This window comes from Anas platyrhynchos, chromosome 1, assembly GCF_047663525.1.
Source record: "Anas platyrhynchos isolate ZD024472 breed Pekin duck chromosome 1, IASCAAS_PekinDuck_T2T, whole genome shotgun sequence".
Lineage (NCBI taxonomy): Eukaryota > Metazoa > Chordata > Aves > Anseriformes > Anatidae > Anas > Anas platyrhynchos.
The window spans coordinates 28,357,161-28,382,118 of NC_092587.1; the positions used below are offsets into that span (position 1 = coordinate 28,357,161).

At 37.2% G+C, this 24,958-nt stretch overlaps 1 protein-coding gene across 4 annotated transcripts in view; it reads left to right on the forward strand.

Annotated features, from left to right (window-relative positions):
• The window catches only part of GPR85 (G protein-coupled receptor 85), a 44,184-nt gene extending 24,674 nt beyond the window's left edge, over positions 1–19,510 (forward strand). For 3 of the 4 annotated variants that reach the window (XM_038181633.2, XM_027457434.3, XM_038181638.2), the window contains exon 2: positions 1–19,510. This exon is cut by the window's left edge and continues 22,114 nt beyond it. The gene's annotated coding sequence lies outside the window, so the exon portion shown is untranslated. The other variant, XR_005266823.2, reaches the window with a different exon arrangement.
• Positions 19,511–24,958: the final 5,448 nt, after the last annotated feature.

Genomic DNA, 24,958 nt, shown 5'->3' on the forward strand with positions numbered 1-24,958 from the left:
ATATTAACCTGGCTGTATATTATTTTCTGGTTCATTAAATATAATAGCAATTCTGGCAAAGCTTTTTGTTGATGAGAGAGGTTTGGCCTCCACAAGAAAACGTTGTCACAATAGTAGATGCTATATCCTTATCTAATTTACTTACAACCAATGCAATTTTGAATAGAGGTATTAGATGGCAAAACCACAAAGGACAATTTATAATTTGCAGCCTACAAAGCTATCCCAGCCCTCAACCACCTGCTTTGCCTCTATTCCCAAACATTCCTGCAATCCCAGACACCTTTAATGGGTTCTCTGTTGCATATCAGCCCTTGGCTCCTCTTCCCCTGCCATTAGGACAAACTATTTCGTTCTAAAGGTTTAATTCTCCTTTGCCAACAGGATTCTGAGGAAGGAAAAAGCTTGTCATCCTTTTAGTGTTTTCACTCCCATACTTAAAAAAGGCCCTATAAAACAAAAGGGTCCAAGTGTCTGTTTTCAGTGTTTCATCCAGTTTTAAAGCATCTGCTGTTGCCCTCAAAGTATCTCTTTCAGGTCATTTGTAACTGTCCTGGTCTGACGGGCGGTGACAGTTCACCTTTTCTTATCACCCTGCAGATATTTACTCAGTAGTTCGGTGTTTTTTCCCTGGTGTACTAATAAAACACCTGCATTTATACAAGACCTTTTATCCCAAAAGATTTCAACAAGCTCTGCAAGCTGTAAATTTACAGTAGTACTGTACAGGTAATGTAGCTTTCAGTTCAGTACAAAAGACAGTATCCAAAATCTGGAAATCCTGATATTCTAACAAGTGACTGCTGAACGCAGAATTAAAGCAGAGGGTTGTGCATTTTGGAGGCTTAGTCTCAGGTGTAGAGCTAGATTAAATTCCCTGCTGAACCCACACCCAAAAAACTCACCCAGGTTTCCTGTGGGACCTTGGGGAAAGTGCTGGTGCCCAGATCTACAAAGTATCTTGGCACCTGACATGGGACTTCTGTGGAGCCAAAGCAATGAATTTCAGTGGTGTAGGCCTCAAAGCTATGCCTGCCTCCTTCATAAGGCTGTCAACACCTGCTTTTTTGTGTTTGTGGTGATGATGAAAAATTATCAGTAATACCAATACTGTGCATACCCAGAATTTCAACGATATTGCCTAGACTGGAAAGTTGAGTGTTTATTACACATCCTTACCCACTCAAGACACATATTAAGTGTCCCCACTTAATGTCCTTATTAGGCCAACTCCATGAAGCAGGATTAGGTGAAGCTTAAGGCCAAGTGGCAGCAGTTTAGGTCAGTCTGGATAGAGAGGCTGGAAGGAAACTGCTGTGCCATTGAGCAGATCCCTCGACGTGAAGGGCTGAGGAAGAAGGACCTTGAGTTGCAGTGCAGAGGACATCCACCCTCAGTCCAGACACACCATTCATGCCTCACCCATTAAAAAAAAATAATAATAAAATAAAATAAAAAAATCAGCTTTCTCTCCTCAGACTAGGAGGCTGCATTATACAGTAGCATTCAAAGTCAGGATTATTTCCAAGCTTAAAAACCTAACATATTTAGGATCAGACTTGGCCTCCATCAAACAGATATCTAAAATAAGCAGTCACTTTTTGAATTTTGGCCTCAGTAGCAAAAGTGAGATTTGGATGACACCAAGTTAGAAAATACAAACCTTTATATTGGATTTATGTCACAAGCCAAATGCAAATTATTACTGTTCCTCATTTTCAGTTACCTCTGGCTATTTAATCCATCCTCCACTAATTCTCTTCTGCATTATTGGTCTGGAATGTAGTCTACATGATGAGAATCATTTAGTTGATAGCACTTTAAACTCATCTATAAACAGCTTTTGATGACTAATATGCATTTTTCTGTTCCTGCAATAAATTTGTTTCAAGCAAAAGGAGACTGTTTGGAAACACCTTACATTTCCTGGTAAATCAGCTATTTAATATTTAATTTCAAGCTGTACTGGGAAAGTAAATCTAATTTTTTCTCAGGCTCACATCAGAAGGGAAAAAAAGTACAATAGCCGCAGAAAAATAGACAGATTTTGTATTATTTCAATATGGATATATGTCTTCTCAAGCCATAAAAAGAATAATTTTATATGGCTTTTTTTACATTTTTCCATCTTAGAAGACAGCCACTTTACATTCATTTAATTTGAATTCCTACATGGCCTCTGCAAATAAAGAGAATGAATAACCAAATGGAAAATGCTTTTGCTTACTCCCAGCCCTGGAAGTGATTCATTATTTAAAGCATTACCATTAAAAATGAACCATTTCCAGAGATAACATGAAACAGGTAATTCTTTTACAGGCATCCTTACAACTACAGAAAACGTGAATATTTGTATACTTGTATGCTTTTGAGAGGAATCCTCAGTAATATACACACAAAGAGACATCACAGATGTCTTCTATCCTACATTTTTTATGCCATTCTCATGCTAAATGGCATTAGACTTTAGCATACCTTTCTTTAATATTCTTCTTTTTGTGTTGTACCCAGTCCCTGTTTGCTTTTGCAGTCAAAACCAAAAAAGCCCCCACCTTCCACAGCTTCTTCTGCTATTCAGTATTATAAAACCTCACTACTGCCACTTAGAGATACTGGATTTTACCTTGCTGCTTCATCCTGCCCAAGGACAGAGTGCCTAATTGTCCTGTTCAGCCACGTATGAAGCAATCTGGCCCACAGAGGTTGTACTGAGTATATTTTGTGTTACTGTCAGAGGCTCAATACTTTCTTACTTGGCTGCATGCAGTTGAACCAGGCAAAAACTCTTCAAGGAGCAACAAACTTCCTCAGGCAGGAGCTCAAGGAAGAGAAGTCCTGTCAAACTAAAATATTCTTTCCTCACTTATCCACAAAGGCAGAAGCTGTGATGAGGGAGGATTCCTGATGCAGGTGGGCTGTGCCAGGAGTGCATGTGCAGCCAGTTATGGGAGGTGCCTGGGGTATGACCAGCATCCAAGAGGGGCAGTAGATCTAAACCACACCATCCAGGCCATTTGGCTGATCACGTTGAGTTTTTTCATCATTCTTGGGATCTCTGTGTTCTAGTCAGAGAGCACAGTAGAGAATTGCATTAGTTAAAATAGTTCTTGAAGCAGACAAGAATTTCAAGCAAACTGCAGACTTAGAGCTTGCCATTAATATTTTCAAAAGGTAATGACTCAGCTCAGTCTTATCACAATTCTGTTGCAAATTCAGATTTCCATCTTTGTTTCTGCTGACTTCACGCAAAGATTTTGCTACTAAAATGAGACTGTGTTTTCTGATACAGGCCCTTGCTTCATGCCAGTCAAGCTTTTGTGCCAGTGGAGTTGCAGGATTGTCTGTGCTGTTCTGAGTACGTTAGGAATGCATACAGGATATTTAGTACTCAGAAAGTACCAAATCAGTTCAAAATGACCTTATCTACTAAGTGGGGATCAACCCCAAGATTAATACCATGCATAGTTGTATGTGCTCTGTGCCCCATGAGGGGCTGGTTTTATTGCTTTATAACACTTCGCAACCACAACCTCTACATTTGCCAACTAACAGCCAATAATCCTTACAGACACATTTTTTTTTTTCCATTTATATATGCAAGACTATCATGCATAAAAGCCTACAGCATTCTGTAGATAATTTTAAAGAAAATCCCCTTTCCTTGGAATTCAGTCAGTATCCTCAGCTCTTTTGGCACTTTATCCGAAGGTTGAGATACGGGGTCGTATTTTTAGCTTTCAGGCCAAGTCAAAGAGTCTTACTCATTTTAAGCGGCTGTTTGTGCTCTTCACCGTGAAGTATGAGTGATTCATGGGTTTAGTCCACTTGGGCTCATTTACAGTAATGCTGTACAGAAGCATAGTTTCTTGGTGTAATGAATTTCTCTCTCTTCTCAATAGTCTAATTTGACTGGCATAATTTGACTGACGTAATTGCTGGGCTTTCTATTAAGCAAAATAGAAGTACAGATCATGTATTCTAGTTATTCAGAGGATTCTCAACTCAGATGAGGAGTACCTAATCAAGTTATCATTCAGGTAAATACTACATGTACAAAAGTGACTTTCATTTTACCAGCTGGAATTGATGTGAAGGGGGATTTTTCAGCTCATTTTCATAGTTGCACTGATGAGTTTGTCAGAGTTCAATCAGGAGAGTTATCCACACTCCTACAACTGTGTTGCTATTCTCTTTCACAGTTTTGTCCCATTCTATCATGATAAAACATTAAAAGACAGTGCCTTGTTTATCAGCAGGAGTTTTGTCTTTGCTATTCAAGGGGCATTTTCACTAATCCAAGCAACACGTTTCCCACCTGCAGTCTGCAAGTTGTATGTTTCCTTACCATTTGATGAGAAACCTAAGTGTTGACATTATTTCTGTAATTTTTAAAAATGCTTTTCTTTGTGAACAATAGCTGGTGCCATCACAGTGTGCAACATTCTGGGCCCTATCCCAAACATCTGATACGTTAGCACCAGTCAATAGCTTGCCCTCCCATGCTATTTCCTTTCACCTCTTATGAAGGTAACTCAAAGCCATTGACCCCAAGCAATTTTTACAGTGAATAAAACTGACTATAGAGCAGTCAAGGACTACAGAGTATTTACGTAACATCCTCTATATTTCTTGATAACCCCATACTTTTTCAGTAGTTCCTTATTAAGGCATGAAGTCATATGACATTTTGCCTGGTTAATCAAACAGGAGGTAATCTGTGAAAGCATCGTTCTTGATTATCGCCACACTACACTGGTAGGGTTGTTACAATTACTTTGGAAGTAAAACTTCCTCTGGGGAACTCATTCAACTGCCAGTCACATCTTGCCGTAACTTAAGCCACACAGTTAGTTGCTCTTAAAGGCTCGTATTTCATACTGGCTTCTCCTTCAATTAAATGTATTCATTCAAAGCAGATACTTTATCAACTATTAAATTGTTGGGAAGTAAGTATGATGCAGATCATATTTCTATTCAAATTAACATGGTTCAATATTTGAAGTATTTTGTGGTTAGATTATAGAGACAGCTGGAGGAGTTTATACCAAAATGCCTACAGATAGCTTTAGTTTTCTGTTAGAGCTTCTTCAATGACACAAATTAAATTTATTTTAGCTACTAATAATATCACACCATATGATACTGTGTTAAATGTTGGGCTTGATCTCCTTTATCTTTTAAAATGCACAAGGATACAGCATATAAAATGCAAGAAAAGGGTAAAGGGGGATGATAGTTCACAAATCAGCAAGGTTTTGTAGTTAAGGCTATCTGGTTAGCTGTTTTACTATGCAGCTTACACACCCCCAGTGTGAAGCACAAAAGTGTCATCTGCTTTTTGACACAACTTAAAGACGTTGGCCTAAGTTATGCAAAGACTGTGTGGGGGTTCATAGCAAGAGTGAAATGACATATGAAAAACTGTTACTATTAAGTTGCACATTTGCTGTTCTGCACTTTGTATGTCGATAGTGGAGGCTCTGTGCATCAGCCCTCACCTTCACTGAGGAGTTACCAGAGCAGCTTCTGAAAACCCAGCCAGACAGCCTGGCTCTGCTATCTGAGCAAACCATCCTATTTTCATACTGAAAGGGTTGTTAGGCATTGGAATGGGCTGCCCAGGGAAGTGGTTGAGTCACCATCCCTGGAGGTCTTTAAAAGACGTTTAGATGTAGAGCTTAGGGATATGGTTTAGTGGAGGGCTTGTTAGTGTTAGGGCAGAGGTTGGACTTGGTGATTTTGGAGGTCTCTTCCAACCTAAATGATTCTGTGATCCTCTCTGGTTTGGTCTGCACCCACTGTAGATGCTCCACTCTGCTGTTCATAAAAAGTTCCTCTAATGCACTAAAGAACACATTTCATAGTCTTTCTTTCTCCTTGCCTCATCTCACGCCAAAATTATCTAAGGATTTCTTTTCACTAACAAAATGTTTGCTTATGTTCAGAAGGGCTAAAATAATTCCTCTCTGTTTCTTCTTGGTTGTGTCATTGAATTTAGCCTTGTTTCACAGTGGTGCCTATACAATACCAGTATTACACGTAACCCTGTGAACTCATTTAGGGAACATCTTGTTTAAAGAGCTGAGATGTTTCTTTCATTCCCTGCTACAAGCCACTAAGAATAAATCCTATTAAAAGTAATGCAAATTGCTGTCGTTAAGAAGATAATCCTGTTTGGCCTACATAGAGTTCACATTTTTCTCCAGCAAAACATTACAGATTCTTGGTTTGTTCAGCAAGAAGCACGTAGGCTATGCTGCCATCACTGATAAATAACACACTACCTTCTTTTTATTTCATACCAGCCGTCAAAATATCATTGTTTTGTGCAAAACAACTATAAACCCCATAATCAGCCTAGCAGAGTTTGTAGGTGAGAGTTACGTGAAGCAGGGATCACTGGTACCTTGTGTATGTGGTCTCTCACTGACCTGGGCAAATTTGCACACATTCATTATACCCCACAGTTCCCAGCACATACATTAATTCTAATAATATATTATACTGTGTATTATACAGTCATTCATACTGAGATATTGTCAGTGGGGAAATGACAGCAGATCCTACGACAAAAGAATCTGAGGTTCCAAAACAATGATTACATGGAAGATAGCACTGTCTGTCTAAATGAAATCTGAAAGACTGGCATCCCATAATCGCAATTCATAGTCCTAAAAATATCATGCTGTCCTTTCTGAAAGTAATATAACCATCATATTAACTTACTCTGAACATACTAATGGAGGGTTTGACTTGGAAATGGAATAGATCAAACAAAGAAGTGATCTGCACGTACTTCAAACATTAGTTTGAAAGTCACCATTTTTACCAGACCATTCAGTTTTATTTGGAAGCAGAAGACTTCAGCCGATGCTCATAGCACAATATTGAATGAAAGTTGGAAGATTATTTTAAATCACCTACATAGTGTTTCGTGTATGGTTCAAGACAGCTTTGTCAATAATGTGTAAAGTGCTAGTCAGCGTGATCTGGAAGATAGAGCAGAGTGCACTCTCAGCAATTCTGCTGATGACACAAAACTGAGAGGAGTGGTGCATACACCAGGAAGTTGTACTGCCACCTGGAGGGACCACAACAAGTTGGAGAAATGGGCTGATAGGAATCTCATGAGGTTAAACAAGGAAAATTGAAAAGTCCTGCAACTGGGGAGGGACAACCACACGCACTGGTACAGGCTGGGGCCAACTGACTGGAAATCAGCTATGTAGAAAGGGACCCTAGGGTCCTGGTGGACACCAAATTTAATACATGCCAACATTGTGCCCTTGCATCAGAAACTAATGGTATCCTGAGCTGCACTGTCAACAAGCTGTGGGAGGTGATCCTTCCCACTCAGCCCCAGTGAGGTCATACCTGGGGACAGACTGCTCTGGATGGTCCTGCTTGAGCAGGGGGCTTGTAGCAGATGGTCCCTTCCAACCTCAACAATTCTGTAATTCTGTGAACCAGAACTCTATTACTATGGTTAGAGATAGTCAAGAGAACAGAGTTTTGATGACTTCTGCAAAGATTCAGTATTTTACTCAGTGAAAATATGTCCCCATTATTTTAAAACAAAAGTGTGAGTTTGATCTATTTTAAGACAAAAAAAAAAAAAAAAAAAAAAAAGGCAAGAGAAGCAGTGGCTTTCCTTGGGTGCCATAAGTGTTGTGGATCACAAGAAAAATTGCTGACAGTTTTGCACTTCTTCCTGGCTAGACTGAGACTGTCCCAGAAGCAGTGGGAAGCTCATCCTACCTCCTAGTAAAACTTAGACTTTTCTTACAGACCTCAACCAAAAGACAAAGTAGAAAATTTTACAGGAGAATAATTTATCTGTAGAACTATAATAAATATTTGAACATTACAAACATGGATTCATTAGCTTTCCATGCCCTGATGCATGTTTCCGTAGTGATGTCAGTCATTAGAAATGTCAGTTTTACTGTTTTCCTTATGTTTTGTGTATTTAACAGATGTTGACTTCCTAAAGATCTGGTCTTAAATATTCCTCCCTCCTATGCATGTAATATCCCTCATCACAGTCATTTTTTTCTTCCATTATGGCTCTCTCCAGACTTGGGATCTCTTATCAAATCTTGTATATTTTTCATTACACTTTAGGGACAGAAGGAAAAAAAAAAAAAAGTATTTTCTCCATCAGTAGTAATCTCTCAATGTTGCAGATTTCACTGTAGCTTGGCAATGCTTCCTACTGATTTCACATATCTGAAGTGGTAGATCATCATTAAATGATTTTTTATATTATTCCACGTCTACACCACTGAAGGAGTAGTTGTTTCCATCAAGAAATATTTCTGCCTCTGTTTTCAGTTATTTCAGTTATTTAACAGAAAGTACAACGTCCCATCTCCTTTCAAGATGGCAGTAGTTTCAGCCCCCATCACAAAGTTCTTTTGTCATGTCATGACTTCCAACAAAAGCAACTTAAAACAAATAAACAGTAAGGAATAAGTCTCTATAAAAATTAGTAACTCATAACAAATCTATTTCCAGATCTACTATATCAGAATCATAGTTTGCATATTTTCTGCCAACTGCCATTTGCAAATCCCTAGGATGGTTTTCATCCAACTGTGATCATAACAAACCTTTCCATCTGTGTATTTTTCTAAGAGAAATCTTCATCAGAATTGTTCCCTAGATGCCTCTTGGGCTCCAGGATTCTGAGATGGTTCCATCATTCTCATAGGAAAAGTGATACAACATTTAAGGAAATGTTATAATTGATCCTTAGGTTTGCTCAGCCATGATAAAGAACAGATCATTTGCTTTGAAAATTACTTTAAAAATTATATTAACAATATTATTTCATTAAGTCATTCTAAGTTCTAAAATATCTTTTCTAACACACAATATATGTAGAATATTTGTCACTTTGAATCTACAAAAAGGTGAGTTTTCGAGTTTGCTGGTTCAGGACACAATTCTTTTCTTCCAGCAACATGTAAGTGGCAAGTGGGACTAAGGGAATGAGAAACTTTCCAAGAAACAGGGCTAATTATGAAAGGAGTAAGGACTATCTGAAAAATGTACCACAGCTTCTTTTAATAAGTCATCATTTCAAGTAGGTCATTAATAAAAATGTCCATTTCCCCACTTATAGACTGAAATAAACATATCAAAAGTAAAACACTTAAGCAAGTTTTAAACTTCAAGAGTATACTGACTAAAAAGACCTGCAGAATCAAAGCTCAATATGGGTAGGAAATTATTTTGCAGCACTAGGACTTCACTGTAAGAATGCAAGGACAAGCCATCTGCTCTGATCCAGGCAGGAATATTAATCTACATGAGAGATCTGACTTAATACCTTTATTTATTATTTTCTATGAAGTTAGCCAAGCAAACGTCTTCATATCAGGATTACTTTGCAAATCCTGTAAGACCTATTTCTCGTGTGAGGCATCTTGCCAATAACGGAGCAGTAAATACCATGCCCTGTATCTGAGAGGTAAAGGAGGCACTATACCAAGTAACATTAGCAGGTTCCAGTATCACAGGAGAACGACATCAAGACATCAAAAAGAAAAGAAACAAATACATCTATCAGACACCATAACACACAAACAACATCCAGCCACATCTACAAGGGAATTCCTAGGGCCAGAAACACACTTCTAATATTATGAGGGATGCTGTTGTCTCTATCATGTGCTGGAGGCACATCTATCTAGCCATGTGTTGTTGATGAAGGGGCTGCGGAGAGAGGGAAGGAAGGAGGCAGCGAACACGTCACAGGCTGACAAACCAGTGAATTCAACCAGCATCCCACTCCCTGCTCCTGCCTTCAGCCTCTTGGAAAAGAGGCTGCAGGAGGAGGTTGTGGGGTAGGAAAACAGTTTAGGCAGGCTGTATCCATGTAGTAGGTCATATTTTGGAGAAAATCTAGCTAAACTATCAAAGAGTTTTAAAGGAAACCACTCACAAGCAGCACTCACACGTGTTGGTGAAGATATACTTCTTTATATCATAGCTCATCAGTGAGAATAGAGAAGCACCTGCTCATTCTGATAAAGACTAAACAGCCTTAAAGTCCAAAACAGCACTAAAATAAATTAATATATTATGGAGAAACTAGTACCACAGTCTAGAAGGAATTCCCGGTAACACTCATGAGGAAATCAAAAAAGACAATGTTACCTCCACAGTGGGAATGGAAATCTGAGTTCTCAGCCCTGGCACTGATCTTCCAGCTGATTTTGAAGCAGTCACTTCACAACCTCGTGTTTCTATTTCCCTAGCTTTAAAATTCTGATAAAAATCATTGCCTTATTTGTTAAATACTTTTGAGATCTGATGTTATTGATAAAAATCAAGGCAAGTGTTTAAGAAGAGGAGAGGTAAGCAGTGGTATATAATCTGTTGCTAAAATCTTTGCTGGGGAATTAGAGTATAGAAAGTGTTCTGCTACTCCTTTGAAAAGATACTCATACTGTGAACCCAAGAATTATGGATCAATAAGATTTAATCCAATCCAAGGTCAATTCTAAATGTAATAAATAATTAAAAACAAAAACAAACAAAAAATCACACACACCAAAATAGCCTTTTAAATCTATTAGAGTTATTTTAAGGAGCAGTTGTTGACAGTTGTTTATTTACTAGCTTTACTGTAAGTTTGGACTATTGACTCTGGGAGAAAGACTAATTTTTTGGAAGTTCAAGGCTCCTCCATCTGAATACTCTGGAATAAAAAGCCACAGTGATGAATTTTAGACTAACTGGAACCATACAAGAGGAACACCTAGGTGTCCTGGTAAAACACCTGCTTATTTTGGAGAACAGAAAGAGGAAGGAGAAAAAAAAAAAAAAAAAGCTTAGGCATAGAAAATAATAACCGTATATGTACATCTCTAGTCCACATCCTGAGCTAACCTTCACAAAATAAAAGGTGAAGATTAAGAGGATCAGCAACAGTGATTTCTGGGAGAGAGGGAGGAGACTGGAATCCTGCCCATAAGGTTATAACAAGAAGGGGTCTGGGACAAACTTTGCCTTTTATTTTGTACACAGAAACACGTATGCTGCTGAAACACAGTCCTTCACTTCAGATGGCCTGTAGGACACACTCATGAAATACAGTACTGAAAATGCTACAGTGTCATCTGTACTGATATCACAGTTTCCACTCGAACACCGTGGTAGAGCTCATGAGTAAAGCTGTTTAATTTCCAATAATTTTTGTGTTCATGGTAAGATCTACCTTTTAGCACTCAAACTTTCAGATTGCCACAATAAATATAAATTTTCTTCCAAGAGTTCTTTTATTAAATAATTTAGATTTGTAGGCTTACAAGCAGTGCTATGTTGATGAAATTTGGTAAGATGCAGATTTCAGCCCTGGAGCAAATGTTTTAGAAGACTTTGAAAATACATTTCTGGGAACTGTGATTTGATTTAAAAGATATTTTTCAGAGAGTGGGATGGAGGAGTGTGTTGCATGAGATGAATAATATGAAAAAAGAAATCCTATCACTGCAGCAAAATGCAGTGGATTTCAGAGAGGAAGGTGATGCCCTATAACATATTCTGTAGGAATGCTGTAATTAGATGAAGCTTTTTCTGATATCTAACATACTGCAGCAAGAAAACAAAGCATAAATTTGGAGTTTATTGAGCATTTATACATGGGATTGTGCACCGTGATACAAGCAAGGAAAATTAGATTTGTGTTTCTGTATTAGTAGATCAAAAAGTCGTAGAGCTCCTATGGTCATGGAACCATTGTGATTACCAGCTCCCAATAAATGCTTAAGGTTTATTTGATGGATAGACTTCTGTTTCCTTGATAGAAACATCAGAATAAGTTATATATAATATATAATATATAATATATAATATATAATATATAATATATAATATATATATATTATACGATATATATAATATATAATTATCCATGTTTACTTATTTTGTATTTCTTCTCATTAATAAATAAATAAGTCCCAAATAGTAAAAATAATAATAATAATAATAATTCTGTGTAAAACAACAAAAATATTTTGTTGGAGAGCTCCTACTTAGACAACATATTAGCAATGAAAAAATACTGTCCTTGTGCAAGCATTTGCAAAGCATTTTTAAGGACAACTTTAATATTACATTAAATAAAATAAAGCAGCATGAAAACTCTTTGCTATAGTGTTTTTTAATAGCAGAATTTACTATAATTTTTAGACAATCAGGTTTCCTGAGTTCTAAAAAGGACATGAATTTTTTCAACCTAGCCTTTGTGAGGTTCAGGGCTGCCATAAAGCACAAGCCATTAAGATAGCAGTTCTCAACAAGTGACAGAAATAACAGTTCACTTTCTCACAACAAAAGCTGCTGAAGTACTAGCAGCATTTTCTAAGGTCTTTTAAAATACCTTAAAAATAAATCTATATATTTATTTACCTACAGTATACTATAAAAATCATGGGCATCCTCCCTTATATTTTTAGAAATAGTAGCATTTCAGGATGCCATGACTAAGACATACCGATGCTGTCAGAAGTTATTATTTGAGTGGCTTAAAGATGTCAAAAACTATCTCCTAACTGATGGGAAAGGAATTCAATAAGAGACAATTTCAAGACAAAAAAAAATGACCACCTTGTCCTTAAATAAGAAAATGTTGTTAAATTGGAAAACCTCAATTAAATTAGAAGCTTATGGCTTAGTGATGAGCTGGACTACAAACAGATGCCTTTTTAAGGAGAGAGCTTTTAGTAATACTCATTTACCATATAAGAAAATGACACAAGGCAGAACTTTGTTAAGGTTTATTTTACATAATGGCAATTTACCCATGGGAGCAGTGCTTATATGCAAATTGTATCCCCAAGTGCGAGCTGCTCTCCTTGGCAGGGCATCGATTCTTCCAGTGATGGCCGGCAGCAGCTGTGTCACTGTCCTCAGAGGGACAAAAGATGTATATTATCCAGGTTTTGTAGCAGCCTGGCCACTACCTCAGAACATCTCCCAGCCCATGGACCTCCATCCCTCCTAAAATGGCTGGTCCCCATTAGAGCTGTAGACTGGAAATGCAGACAATGGTCTCAGGATCCAAGATTTATAGATCTCATCACTGCATCTGTCCACAGATCCAGACGTCAGACTTTTATCTTCCTTTCTGTTTCCCTAGACCACTTCAGTTTCATATCATTCTTTAGTTTATCAATCTTATTTGAGGAAAATAATAGAAGATAATCTCTTAGTTTCCAAAAACTCACCTTCACCTCACAAACAACTAGTATCTTACACTTCTCTCATTGAAACTACTGCTTGTATTGAAAGGATGTTAGTATTAAATTAGAATGACGCTCCTAGGGAGGTACATGCATTAATTTGAGCACCCAAAATGTTCAACATGATTAATGTGATTGCAACCAATGACAAGGTAATTTAAAATGATTACTAAAAATATCACCATCACACATGTTATTTTTAGAGTATCTCCAGCAGTAACAAAACAGCACAGAGCTGGGCACAACTTTCACAAACAGTGTAAGATGTGAAATCTAAGAAGAATAAATTAAGTTACTGGCATCTGTCTGTCTAGAAATAGAATCATCTTTAAGAGTGCTCTCTAGAGAGAAGGAAAACACACACTTTTGAAAATGAGTCAATATTTTCAAAAAAGCCACGGATTCTGAGAATGTCATATTCTCGTTACCCAGCTTGGACACGTGAATGCTGGGTGTTTCCCTGAGCCCCTCTCCATAGGCAGTTAGTTTCAAGTCCTCTGTCAACACATTTTCTCTCATATTTAAATTGGCTTCATTTATTTATTTATTGACCCCATCCATTTCCCTCCCTACTTAGTATCTGCCCAACACTAAAAGAAAAAAAAAAAATGGGTTTGTTTTAACCCTCAATGTTTCTTAAATGTTGAGTGGAGGGGAACAACCTTTATTTTACACAATAAAACTCCTATTAAATGATGCTTAGCAAGACCTGCAAGGCCTAAGTTGTTAAAGTCACGCTATTTGGAGATCAGAGAAAAAAATATATAGATCAGCTTCAATGAAGCCATACACTCACCAAATCTTGATTCTATGACTTTTCTTAATTTTCATTAAAATTCTCAGATGAATTATTCCTGGACTAAGGAGGATACATCTCAAAAAGTCTCAGGAAAATCCAATTTTCTCTTCTGTTTTTCCAAGGGAAGTAATATTTTCATAGAGAAGCACATTATCAAGAAGTTAAGGCCAGCAATTTACTTAATTCCAGAAGATGTGATAGTATACAGTTATAAAATATATCATGGCCAAAAGGTAAAGGCCACGTTTCATAATGTTTTCAAAGAACATATTTCTTTTTAACTAAGTTCTTAAGTGTGTATGCATTACTGCTTCTATTAGCAATATTCATTGATTTGTGTAGGCAATGAGCTTTACAGCTGTCTACTTGTTTTATTTGCTTGGTAGAATTTTGTCATGAAAATTCCAGTTACATTCTGGTAGCAGCACATTCCAGCAGCACTTCTTCCCTCACACACTTCTTGCAGGTTCCTACTCAGGAAAGCACGAGTGTGGTAAACCCTGTTGGTCTCAGCAGGCTTCAAAAACAAGCTTAAATTAAAACACATGTACAACTGTTGACTTAAAAAGAGATGGATTCATGAACCTTTTAAATTTTAAAGAGTGTAGGGGCCACTGTTATTTACATCTATTGTATTATTTTGTCTTACACCTGGTATTGCTACCTGCTGCAGAAATTCCTGTGTAGTGGCACAGGAATTGTGCCACTTGTGGCTGGTGGGAGTCTGCAAAAGCCTGAAGATAAGTTGGTAAGCTCAAGTTCTTTAAAAAGCTCTGAGTAAAGCCTCAATCTTGCTAAAGAGTAGGTGAATTTTATTGTTTGTCTTTATACCATATAATGTGTCTTTATATCACTCTAAATGCAAGTCAGTCATGACTAAGGACAGCATCTGGATGCTGTTCTGCAGCAGACATTAATGAAACCATGTTATTTCATAAAGATTGTTCCATTTTCAGTGTCTGATTGAAGCTGGTTTTTGTCATTGATAAGGGCTGTCAAGCCCTGTAGAACTGTATAATTATAAACCCAGAGAACCATTGAAAATCAATATGGTCCAACTGAAGTGATTCTACAAACGTTCAGGATGTAATGGACTGTGGTAAATCGTTCAAAATTCCATACATTTGGTAAAAAAAAAAAAAAATAAATGTCTGTAAATATGCTTGGTATTAACTTCTGTAGAAGTTTACCTTTAAGTGCAGAGTTTGTCATATCTGTGGAATGATTTAACTGATATTTATTAATATCAATAGGATATTGATAAAAGCAGAATAATCCATTATTTTGATCCATCAGAACAGGCAGTGTTTCTGTATCTCCTGTCTTCATGACTGTACATAACTGTTAGCCTGTTTTCAAGACAGAATCACATCGAGGAAACTTATTCTAACAACTTTCTCCACCTTCAGGTAAGTACCTTTTGTTTTAGTCAAATTTGTTTAACCAAATCACGTTGTATATTGTAGTTTGACCAGTCTTGGAATTTGTTTTCTCTTAGAATTTAGGATTACATATTGCAGCATAATTGTCTCAAAGCCATGAAGAGGTCAGAGCTGCAAATGCATTCACAAATTAATTAATTCCCATACTGAAAACAGTTAAAACTTGCTAAAGATTTGTCATTTGTATTAAGCTCACAGGCATACAAATAGATTAAAAAATCATGTAAAGTCATTAAAATGATGTGAATGACTGAAGACTACGTCTCACGTAGTGAGACTCTGTGCCTTAGACCTCCATTTTACTACTCAGAGATGCCATCTTTAAGACTCATTTGTGTTCTAAAGTTTTCCTACCTGAAATGTCTGCCTGACATTCAAACTAGGATGGATGGATGGATGGATGAATGGATGGACGGACAGACGGACAGATGGATAGACAGATAGATAGACCTATTTCTACAAATTCTTTTTCCAAAAAAGTCAACATGGGATCACGTAAATATATCTGGCAACAGCTATAAAGTTAAGTGTTGATCCTTAAAAAACTCTAATCCTATCTTGGAGGTGGTCTGCTAAAACTGGTCTCTTTCAATGACATGGAGAGAGCATTGCTGTACATTTGCATCATCAAGAGCTCTCGAAAAAATAGTGAACTAAACAACTGTCCTTACCAAGACAGTGTAGAGAGGAAGAAGAATGACTTGTGCACCTTTATTCAGCTGTTAATAACAAGTAAAACAGACAGTTATTACAGGTTTGCCCAAGGAAATACAATAATACACTTAAAATGAATTTTCTCTCTTCTCATAACTTAAGGAATATTTTTTTCTCTGACTGATAGGTAACAACCATGCTCATGTTAAATATTATTCCAAAAATAATGCTAGAATGGGATCTTCAGTCACTAGTTCTCAGTTCTAATCCAAAGCAATCTATTTGTTGTGAACTACATCATAATAAATTCAGTTTTACAGCCTCGGTATGATAAATCCTCATTGATTTCTTTTTGAGTAATCAAGTTTTAGGCATAAGTTTTTAGCATTTTTTAAACTCACTGGCATCACTTCTCTAATATAAGGGGAAATAAAGTGTGAAATAGATTGTCAGATTCAGCTAAAGACCTACTAACCCTGGAAATGTTAGATGTTATAAAGTCTTTCAACTGTTTTATACCCTTCCCCCTACCCACTCCCCCCCCCAAAAAAAAAAAAAAAAAAAAGTAACTTCAGACTCCATATTTTATGGTCACTAATATGAGTAAATGAAAAATCTTCCAATACAATATGTGTGTCTGCTGCACTTCCATTCTCACCTATGACTTCAGAGACCAGAGAAGAATTAAAATTTTGTGAGTGAAATTTGGGGCCCATTGAGTCAATGACAATTTGTAATTCATTCACTAAAAATCAAGAATTCTACTTTGAATTTTTGCAGATTCAGTGACTGCATTCATACTGTTATCCAGTAGTACTGGCAAATTTATATTATGTCCACATGAGTGTATTAAAAATGTGTTTTCTTAAAACAAAATTTGGACCAAACTTCTGCAATACAGCTTTGTTGTTTTGTCATTATTTATTTATGTTTTTACATAATCATGTACTCAGATGTCTTATGTAGTCTATCACTATTGACAGAGTATTTCCAAATTTTGGAAAAATTATATACTTTCCCCTTTCCATAGCAAATACTGAAGGTTTCCATTAAAAAATAAATAAATAAATAATGTAACTATGTTTGTTGTATCAGATATTTAATCTAACATTTTATTTTATTTTTAGTTATTGTACTTTAATGGCCTAACTACTGACACTGCAGTATATTTTACAGCTCTAAGTAAGGAAATAGCATCATATGTATTTCCCAGAGACACAAAAACTTCCCATTCTAGCATCCCATATTTTTAGGCCATTCAGTTTCATTTAATGACTACTAGACAGAACTGAACAACTCATGGTCAGAAAAGAAATCTAGAAAGATATTCAGCTGTGTTTCAAAAGTAATAAAAATGATGAACTGAAGCAGAAACAATGAACTGTCATACAAGAAGATTATGGTGGAGCTGAAAATTGAACTTGGTTCTCCTGGGTCTCAAGCTAGCTGCACTAACACCTTATCCTTTATTCCACTCTACCCAAGGCATTCTCCAACAAAATAAGGGAGAAATCTCTCTGAGGGTTTAAAAAATGCTAGAGCTGATGAAATGTTCATAACTAACTCATCACCTTGGCAAGTTCAAAATTTTGTAACAAAAAAAAAAATATTTAAGCTGAATACCTGCCAAACCTTACCAAAATACAAGTGGTCAAATGAAGGCACTGGTCAACTGCTTTTGCCAAAGATTGTTTCCTAAATAAAACCCGAGAGGCAATCAGAGGTGTAGCTTCCTGGTTATTATGAAAGCTGGGTCATTTGGGTTTTTACTCAGAGGTCTGTTTTTTTTTGACATCCAGCTTTGCAAATATCATCTTGTGTCTCCCCCCTTTCTCAGAATGAGGTCAGAGGGTAGGCTTGCTCCCAGTGCTAAGCAAAAGTGCTGTTCTGCCACAAAACAAATTGTCCCATTCCCAGAAGAAATCTTCTGCAGGTGAAAGTAATTCCAAACATCCCCTGCTTTCAAAGTAAAGAAAATGCAGGAGCATCATGCATTGAGTCAGTGACCTCCATCAGGTTGCCACAACTACCACATGCCTTTGCCTGGTGACCCTAGAAGGGCACAGCATTTGGTGGATATCTGGGAGGGTGCAAGAGGCTTTCACATGGCTTACCTTTTTCTTTGCAGATCAAACAGCAAACTCATTTGGCTTGCCTGGAAACACAATTGGGCTAAAATGCAAAATTTTCTCAGAAAATTAAAAGGACTAAATGGATTAGAATGAAAGCTATTTCAGTCTTAACCTTTAAATTCCATTAATGTGATGTCTCCATAACATTTCTTTGTTTTATCTCCCTAAGGCAAACATCTTGTGTGCATCCAGCTGAGGAATGTGGCCAGGCATTGGGAAAATCCACAAGAGGAAAAGAGGATTCTTTTCCATCAGACACCCATTCATTTTAACTGCCTCCACACTCCCTTAGCACGATATTTGGCAGTTCACAACGATGCACAGGGTTCCCCTGTCCTGTTTTCTGTCCTCTGTGATGGAGGCTATGACTGTTTGATTTGTGTGTTTTTAGTGTTTTGGGGTTATTGTTTGTTTGTTTGTTTACAGTGAATGGTACTGTACAGTGTATGTTTTATCTAAAATAATACAGTGGCTACATGGCAGAGGATAAAGCACCAGAAGGTGAGGAAGGATCAGAGAAAGGGAAGAAAGAAGAGGGAGAAGAAAAAACAAACAAACACAACACTGTTTGTTAGGTCAGAGGTTGGACTCAATGATCTTGAGGTCTCTTCCAACCTAGAAAATTCTGTGATTCTGTGACTGTGCTTTCCTCAAATGCAACTGTTCTTGTTCAGTTGAAGAAGGAGATGATTGAAAGGAGCAGGGCACAGGAATGGTGTCAACCTCAGGGGTTGTGGAAAGTTGGAAGCTTTCCAGGGAACTCAGAGGAGCTCCCACAAAAGGAGCCACGGATAGCTGCTGGATTGAAAAGCAAGAAGCTGCTCCTTCAGGAAGAAAAGACTTGTCCCACAAGGATGCTGGAAGATTTGTTTTCAAACCTTTGTATTTAATCTGCCTCCTTCATTTACCATTTTATGGCAGAAGGCTGGGAGTCTTCTGATGTATTGGTGTGCTCACCTCAAAGAAGGTATTGACCAGTTCTACTCCAAACCTCTGTTAATTTGGGGTTCTGTCATAGTTTTTTTCCTAACACGGAAAATGAGCTACTTCTGGATTTCCAGCAGTTATATGACTATATTTATTGAAATGATTTTGTTATTTGCACTTAGAGGTGTACCACAAAATTCAGAATTCATCTTCTGCATTTTTGTTTATTTGTTTGTTTGAACAAATAAAGCTTTACAAATCCCTACTGTACATCACACAGGGATTCCAGGTCTTTGGCACTTGTATTTGTTTGTTGTTTATTTTTATCTCACTGTGTAAGTCTTGGGACAAAGCTTCATTTACAGGTAAAGACGAATGGCTGAATTTCTGCTGCGTTGGGACCAAATTACTTTAGCTTCATTTTGTGAACAAATGCAGTTTCACGGCTCATTGCTCAGATAGTGCAGCCTGTCACAACAGAGAGGACACAAAACAAGAAAACAAAAGGAAGAAATGTAGCCATGAGTAGCCTTGGTTGTACGTAACTAGAAGAGGTTTACTTTCTGAGTAGGGGTGGCAATATCCCCATCATAAAGCTCTCAGGGTGTACACAGGGAAGATGTTTCCACTTCAGTTTGGCAAATAGACCCAGAGAGGGTTTTCTTCCTTAAGCCATCACATATAGGTTGAGGTTCATAAAACTTCGTCCTTTAATATCTTTGGAAGTAAACAGATGCAAGGCAAATTAAAACAGCTGAGTCTGGATCTAGACTCACTTCAGCAGACTGTGGCTTTCCACAAGGGAGTTATACATCAGCTGAATAATGCAATTTATAAAGAGTTGAGGTGATCTGCATTTATCTACATTCAGGGAATAACTGTACAAAATGAGCCTGATTCTTCTCGCATTTACCCAGTTTTCAAAAGTATTCCAGTGGGATTTCACCTCAGAGCACCCTGAATGAGAATCAAAACCCATGATTTCACACAGCAGTGATGAATCAAATAAACCGCTCTGCTTTCCACACTGCTGAAAACGGGCATGCTTTTCAGGGCATCCTACACAGCTGCTTTATATTCATTATATATCCACATATCAGTCGCAGTAGGGGAGATATTGCAATGGAGGGAGGGCGGGAGGGAGGGAGGGAGAAGGACAGATGGGTCTGTTTTCTTAGGTCCTTCTCTTAGGAGGAGGTGGGATCAAGAGGAGCTTCTCTCAGAGGTGACAGCAGCATTTCAGTGGGGGAAGAAGACCCAGTCTTGGGGCCTGGGGAAGGTCACCAGCTCTCCACTGGATGTTGCACATCCCAACAGACCTGCCAGAATTGGGGCTGGTTCCTCTGGATGCTCAGAGCAACACCCATAGGAAAGACCAGCAATGAATCCCTTAAGAACTTTGTGGAGTGTTTGTTGTTGTTGTTGTTGTTGTTATTTGTTTTGTTTTGTTTTGTTTAGGTAGCCTTTTGGGTAGAAATACTTTTGAAGTATTGCAGAGGCTTTTCTCCCATAAAAATGTTTGACATGAGGTGTTCACTTCATTGCCTGTGGAAATTGCTGATTTGTAACCAAGAACTGTTTGTGAGTGGATCTGTGACTGCTCCTATTTCCTCACATGAACACTAGTATCTTTTCTCACCTATTAACGTCTTGGTTAATATTCCAAGGAGATTAGAATCAAGGCCCTGAAAATCATAAATGTTACTTTACAAAGGAGGGAGAATTAAGACAGTCACATCAGACAGTATTTACACTCCTCATTTTTCTGAGATTTGGTTTTACTGAAGGATACTTTCTTGAGAATGAGACTTGCCATTGGATAAGTCATTGCCATCTTCAAATGGTATGAAAGCAAAACAGCACCATTCTTCTCAGTCTCTTCTGAGTATCTCTTTACTTTGTTTCCAAATGAGTTCCTTGTAAAAATGTCACATTGCTGTGCTGCTCAAAAGCTACTTAATATTCTTCTATTCTTAAAAGAGCTCCGTATTCCCTGACATCAGAGGTTTCTTTAATCAGCTCTGAAGATGTTCCATCTTCTTCATGGTTTTCCTTGCTAAATTATAATGAAATGCACCAAAAAGAAAAAAAAAAAAAATCCATATATTTCTCATTTGACTTGAGGAAATAACTAGCTTTGGGAACAACATTTTAATTGCTGAGTTTCTTCTGTTGCCTAAAATATTACTAAAGATAAAGGATTTGGCCTAGTCATGTTTTTAAGAACTATTTACAAATCTAAGCATTTTACGGAATCTGATTCAATGTCTCCAAGCTAACATGGCAGCAAGCACATCATTATGAATTTCTTGTTTGTTATATGCATTAGTTTTCATGCTTAAACTGTTTGTAACAGTATTCCTAAGCAAGTAAAATACAACCTGTAAGAAAACAAAATGTTCATTTCTGCAGAAGATCTAATATTTCAAAGTATTTAGCTCCAAAATGGGATAAAAATGTGAAATTGGTATTGTATTAATGCTGTAGTACAATGATTTTTTAATATTTGAACACTATATATTTTATAAGGATTTTATAAAGTATTATATACGAAACTATATCATATTCAATCTGATACTCTAGCACTGAAGTTTAGAGTGAATCAAGATCTTTGTTGAACTAAGAACTTTATCTCATTAAAAATGAGACATTTTTTCTCTCCTAGTACTTAATTAAATGTAACCAATTTAAATAAATTATCTGTTAAAAACGGAGAAATGTATTTTACTAACACTTAAAAGTGAATAAAACTAGCCAGAAATATAGCCAATAATATTTCTGAACAATTTTAAAGTAAAATAGTCATTGAAATACCACTCTATACCCACTCTACCAGGAAGTTCAGCATATATTTAAAACTTGTAAATTGAAAAAGGACACAATTTTGCATGTGGACAATTTAAAACTGTGTGACTACACCTCTCTTCTTCCAAAGGGACATGCAAAGGTGGTAACTGTATTTACCATTGTTTAATGGTAAATGTAAGCACTGTTGGACATGTTGGATTGGTTTTAATTTATTTTAAAGAAAGACAAGATTTTTTCCTTCCCTCCACAAATAACTGTGCCTCCCGGGGCTCCAGAAGGTGCAACACTGCAGCTCCATTACATGTCATATAAAAGCACTCACAAACACTAAGCACAGGAGTTGTGATATAGAGAAAAATCCCATGACAGTTTTCTGGGGTGAAACACAAAAAGAAAAATAGAGATGAATATACAGCAGGATCAATGAATCTTTGCAGATTCTGTCATTCTCCAGTCTGAAGTGCTAGCAAAACAACACCTACAAAGTTTGCTTGAGTTATAGTGTAGTATCAGGAGCAAAGCAGATTCACAGCTATGTCTGTAAATTGTGATGAAATTCCATGTTTGCACCCCATATAAATGAATGAGGATAGTGTCAATAGTCTCAAATATGTGCAATAACCTAGCTGAAATAAAGTATATATTACATTTTATCTTTTTCTAAATTAATTTTTTTAATTACTTTAAAAAATTGCCTTCAAGTATGAAAGTTGCAAAATAAAAATGTTATAAACATTTTTACCTAATTATTATGTTTGTGTTTCTGAACAGATGGTGTTCTATGTGTGCAATAATTTAAAGTAAAAAATTACTAGGTTACTGCAACAGGAGCTCCTTTCTCTGATGCTTAATTCTCTGCTATGTATAAGAAGGGAGCTAGAAAGAAAGACCCTCATGGTCTGGATTTGACTTTTGCAAGTTTTATATCTTAGGTTTATTGTAGGTTTAAGGGAAATGGGAGTATGGAAATTTCAAAGGTCGTAAGGATTTTAGGTCTGTAGAATGAAAAATATCACAGTTCCCAAAAGGCAGAAAATCCATAAGTTCTTAAATTCACCCACATGGAAAAAGTAGAGTATGTAAAGACTTAGCATCAGCCTTCAGTGACACATTTTAGACTTAAAAGGCACTTTGTTCTGGACAAAGACATGCAGAAAAACTGTGTAGGGGCTTTAGAGGAGTCACAGTGAGTGGGTTACTGGGAAGGGGGAATAGGTAGGGAAAAGCAAAGGAAAAAATATGGGTAGAAATATAATGTTATGTTTGTTATCTTATGTTTGTTGTTATGTTATGCTATGCTATGCTATGCTATGCTATGCTATGCTATGCTATGCTATGCTATGCAATGCTATCATAGAATCATAGAATCATAGAATATCCTGAGTTGGAAGGGACCCTTAAGGATCATCAAGTCCAACTCTTGACACCGCACAGGTCTACCCAAGTTCAGACCATGTGACTAAGTGCACAGTCCAATCTCTTCTTAAATTCAGACAGGCTCGGTGCAGTGACCACTTCCCTGGGGAGCCTGTTCCAGTGTGCAACCACTCTCTCTGTGAAGAACCCCTTCCTGATGTCCAGCCTAAACTTCCCCTGCCTCAGCTTAACTCCATTCCCGCGGGTCCTGTCGCTATGTTATGTTATGTTATGTTATGTTATGTTATGTTATGTTATGTTATGTTATGTTATGTTATGCTATTTGTCCTAATACTACCCTTTACCTTCCACGTAACATTGTCGGGGATCTATGACATCCCCAAGGCTTGGAATTGCAACTTCTCATCTATTCCAGTGCTTTCATTCCCCTGCTTCATCCTACTCCTGACATGCAGTGGTTGACCCTGTGCAGTTATGCTTAACAAGAGCCTGGTTTTCAGTGAGTGATGAACAGCTTCCTAAACCCTTAATAGGTTTGTTACTTTAGGCAGGGATGCACATGCATTTCCCTATTAAACTACCTATGAGATTTAATGTGAATTAAAGTGTAGCAAGTAAGACCAAACAAAGCACTAACTTCTCCAAAGGACTTCTTCTTCTTGCTGTAGCATCAGATATCAACTTCTGTTCTTGTTTGTCATAAGGCACTTTTATATCACATTGGCACAATAAAGGTCTTCAGTATTGTTTGGAATAGATCCCATACCTCTTTAAACTTTGGATCTGATCAAAATAATAATTCTGTAAAAACAGCACTGTATTTCTTCCACCTTCTCTTCAACTCCAGAGCCAAAGTATTCATCGCATGATGCTCTCCAGCTCATTCTGCTGTCAGCAATGCAGAGCCATTACAGCAATCAGATGTAATCTGCTTTATCACCAGCAAAGCAGTTGCCAGGAAAATTTCAGATTACTGAGATTTTTATACTAATTCAGTGAAAGTGTCCGTGGTATTTAAAGCACATCTTGATTTTCAGTCCCAGAGTTGTATTTTCAAGCGTAAAATTTGGATAGCTTACTTAGCAATTTTGGTTTATTGAGCAAACACATACTTTGCACAAATTAGGAAGGTTAAGTATGAAACATCAAGATAGTGTTTCTGCCGAGTAAATTTTTCACCCAGGCACGTTTAGCCAAAAGCCAAAATTTTAAGCTGATTTTAATTGCATGTTGATTTGTTATGGAATTAGCTGTGGACAAAGAGAAAAGTTTGATCCTTGAGCCTTACCTCTGGAATATCTAATGACCTTTTCTGTGCCAGTGCAACCACTTGTACTGTATTCACACGACTCCCTCTGGTGGCTGACATCTCCACTCCAAGCACGGTAGAGCATCTTGCTTTTTTTGTTTGGTTGATTGGTTGGTTGGGTTTTTTGATGTTACACATGGGTTACAGATATGTTGGTGGATTCTCAGCTCTCCTGGACAGCGAATATGCTCTTAAAGTTTTTGTTTGAGCAACCAGATCTCTTTTTCTCACAATTATATGTATACCAATTCAACTGG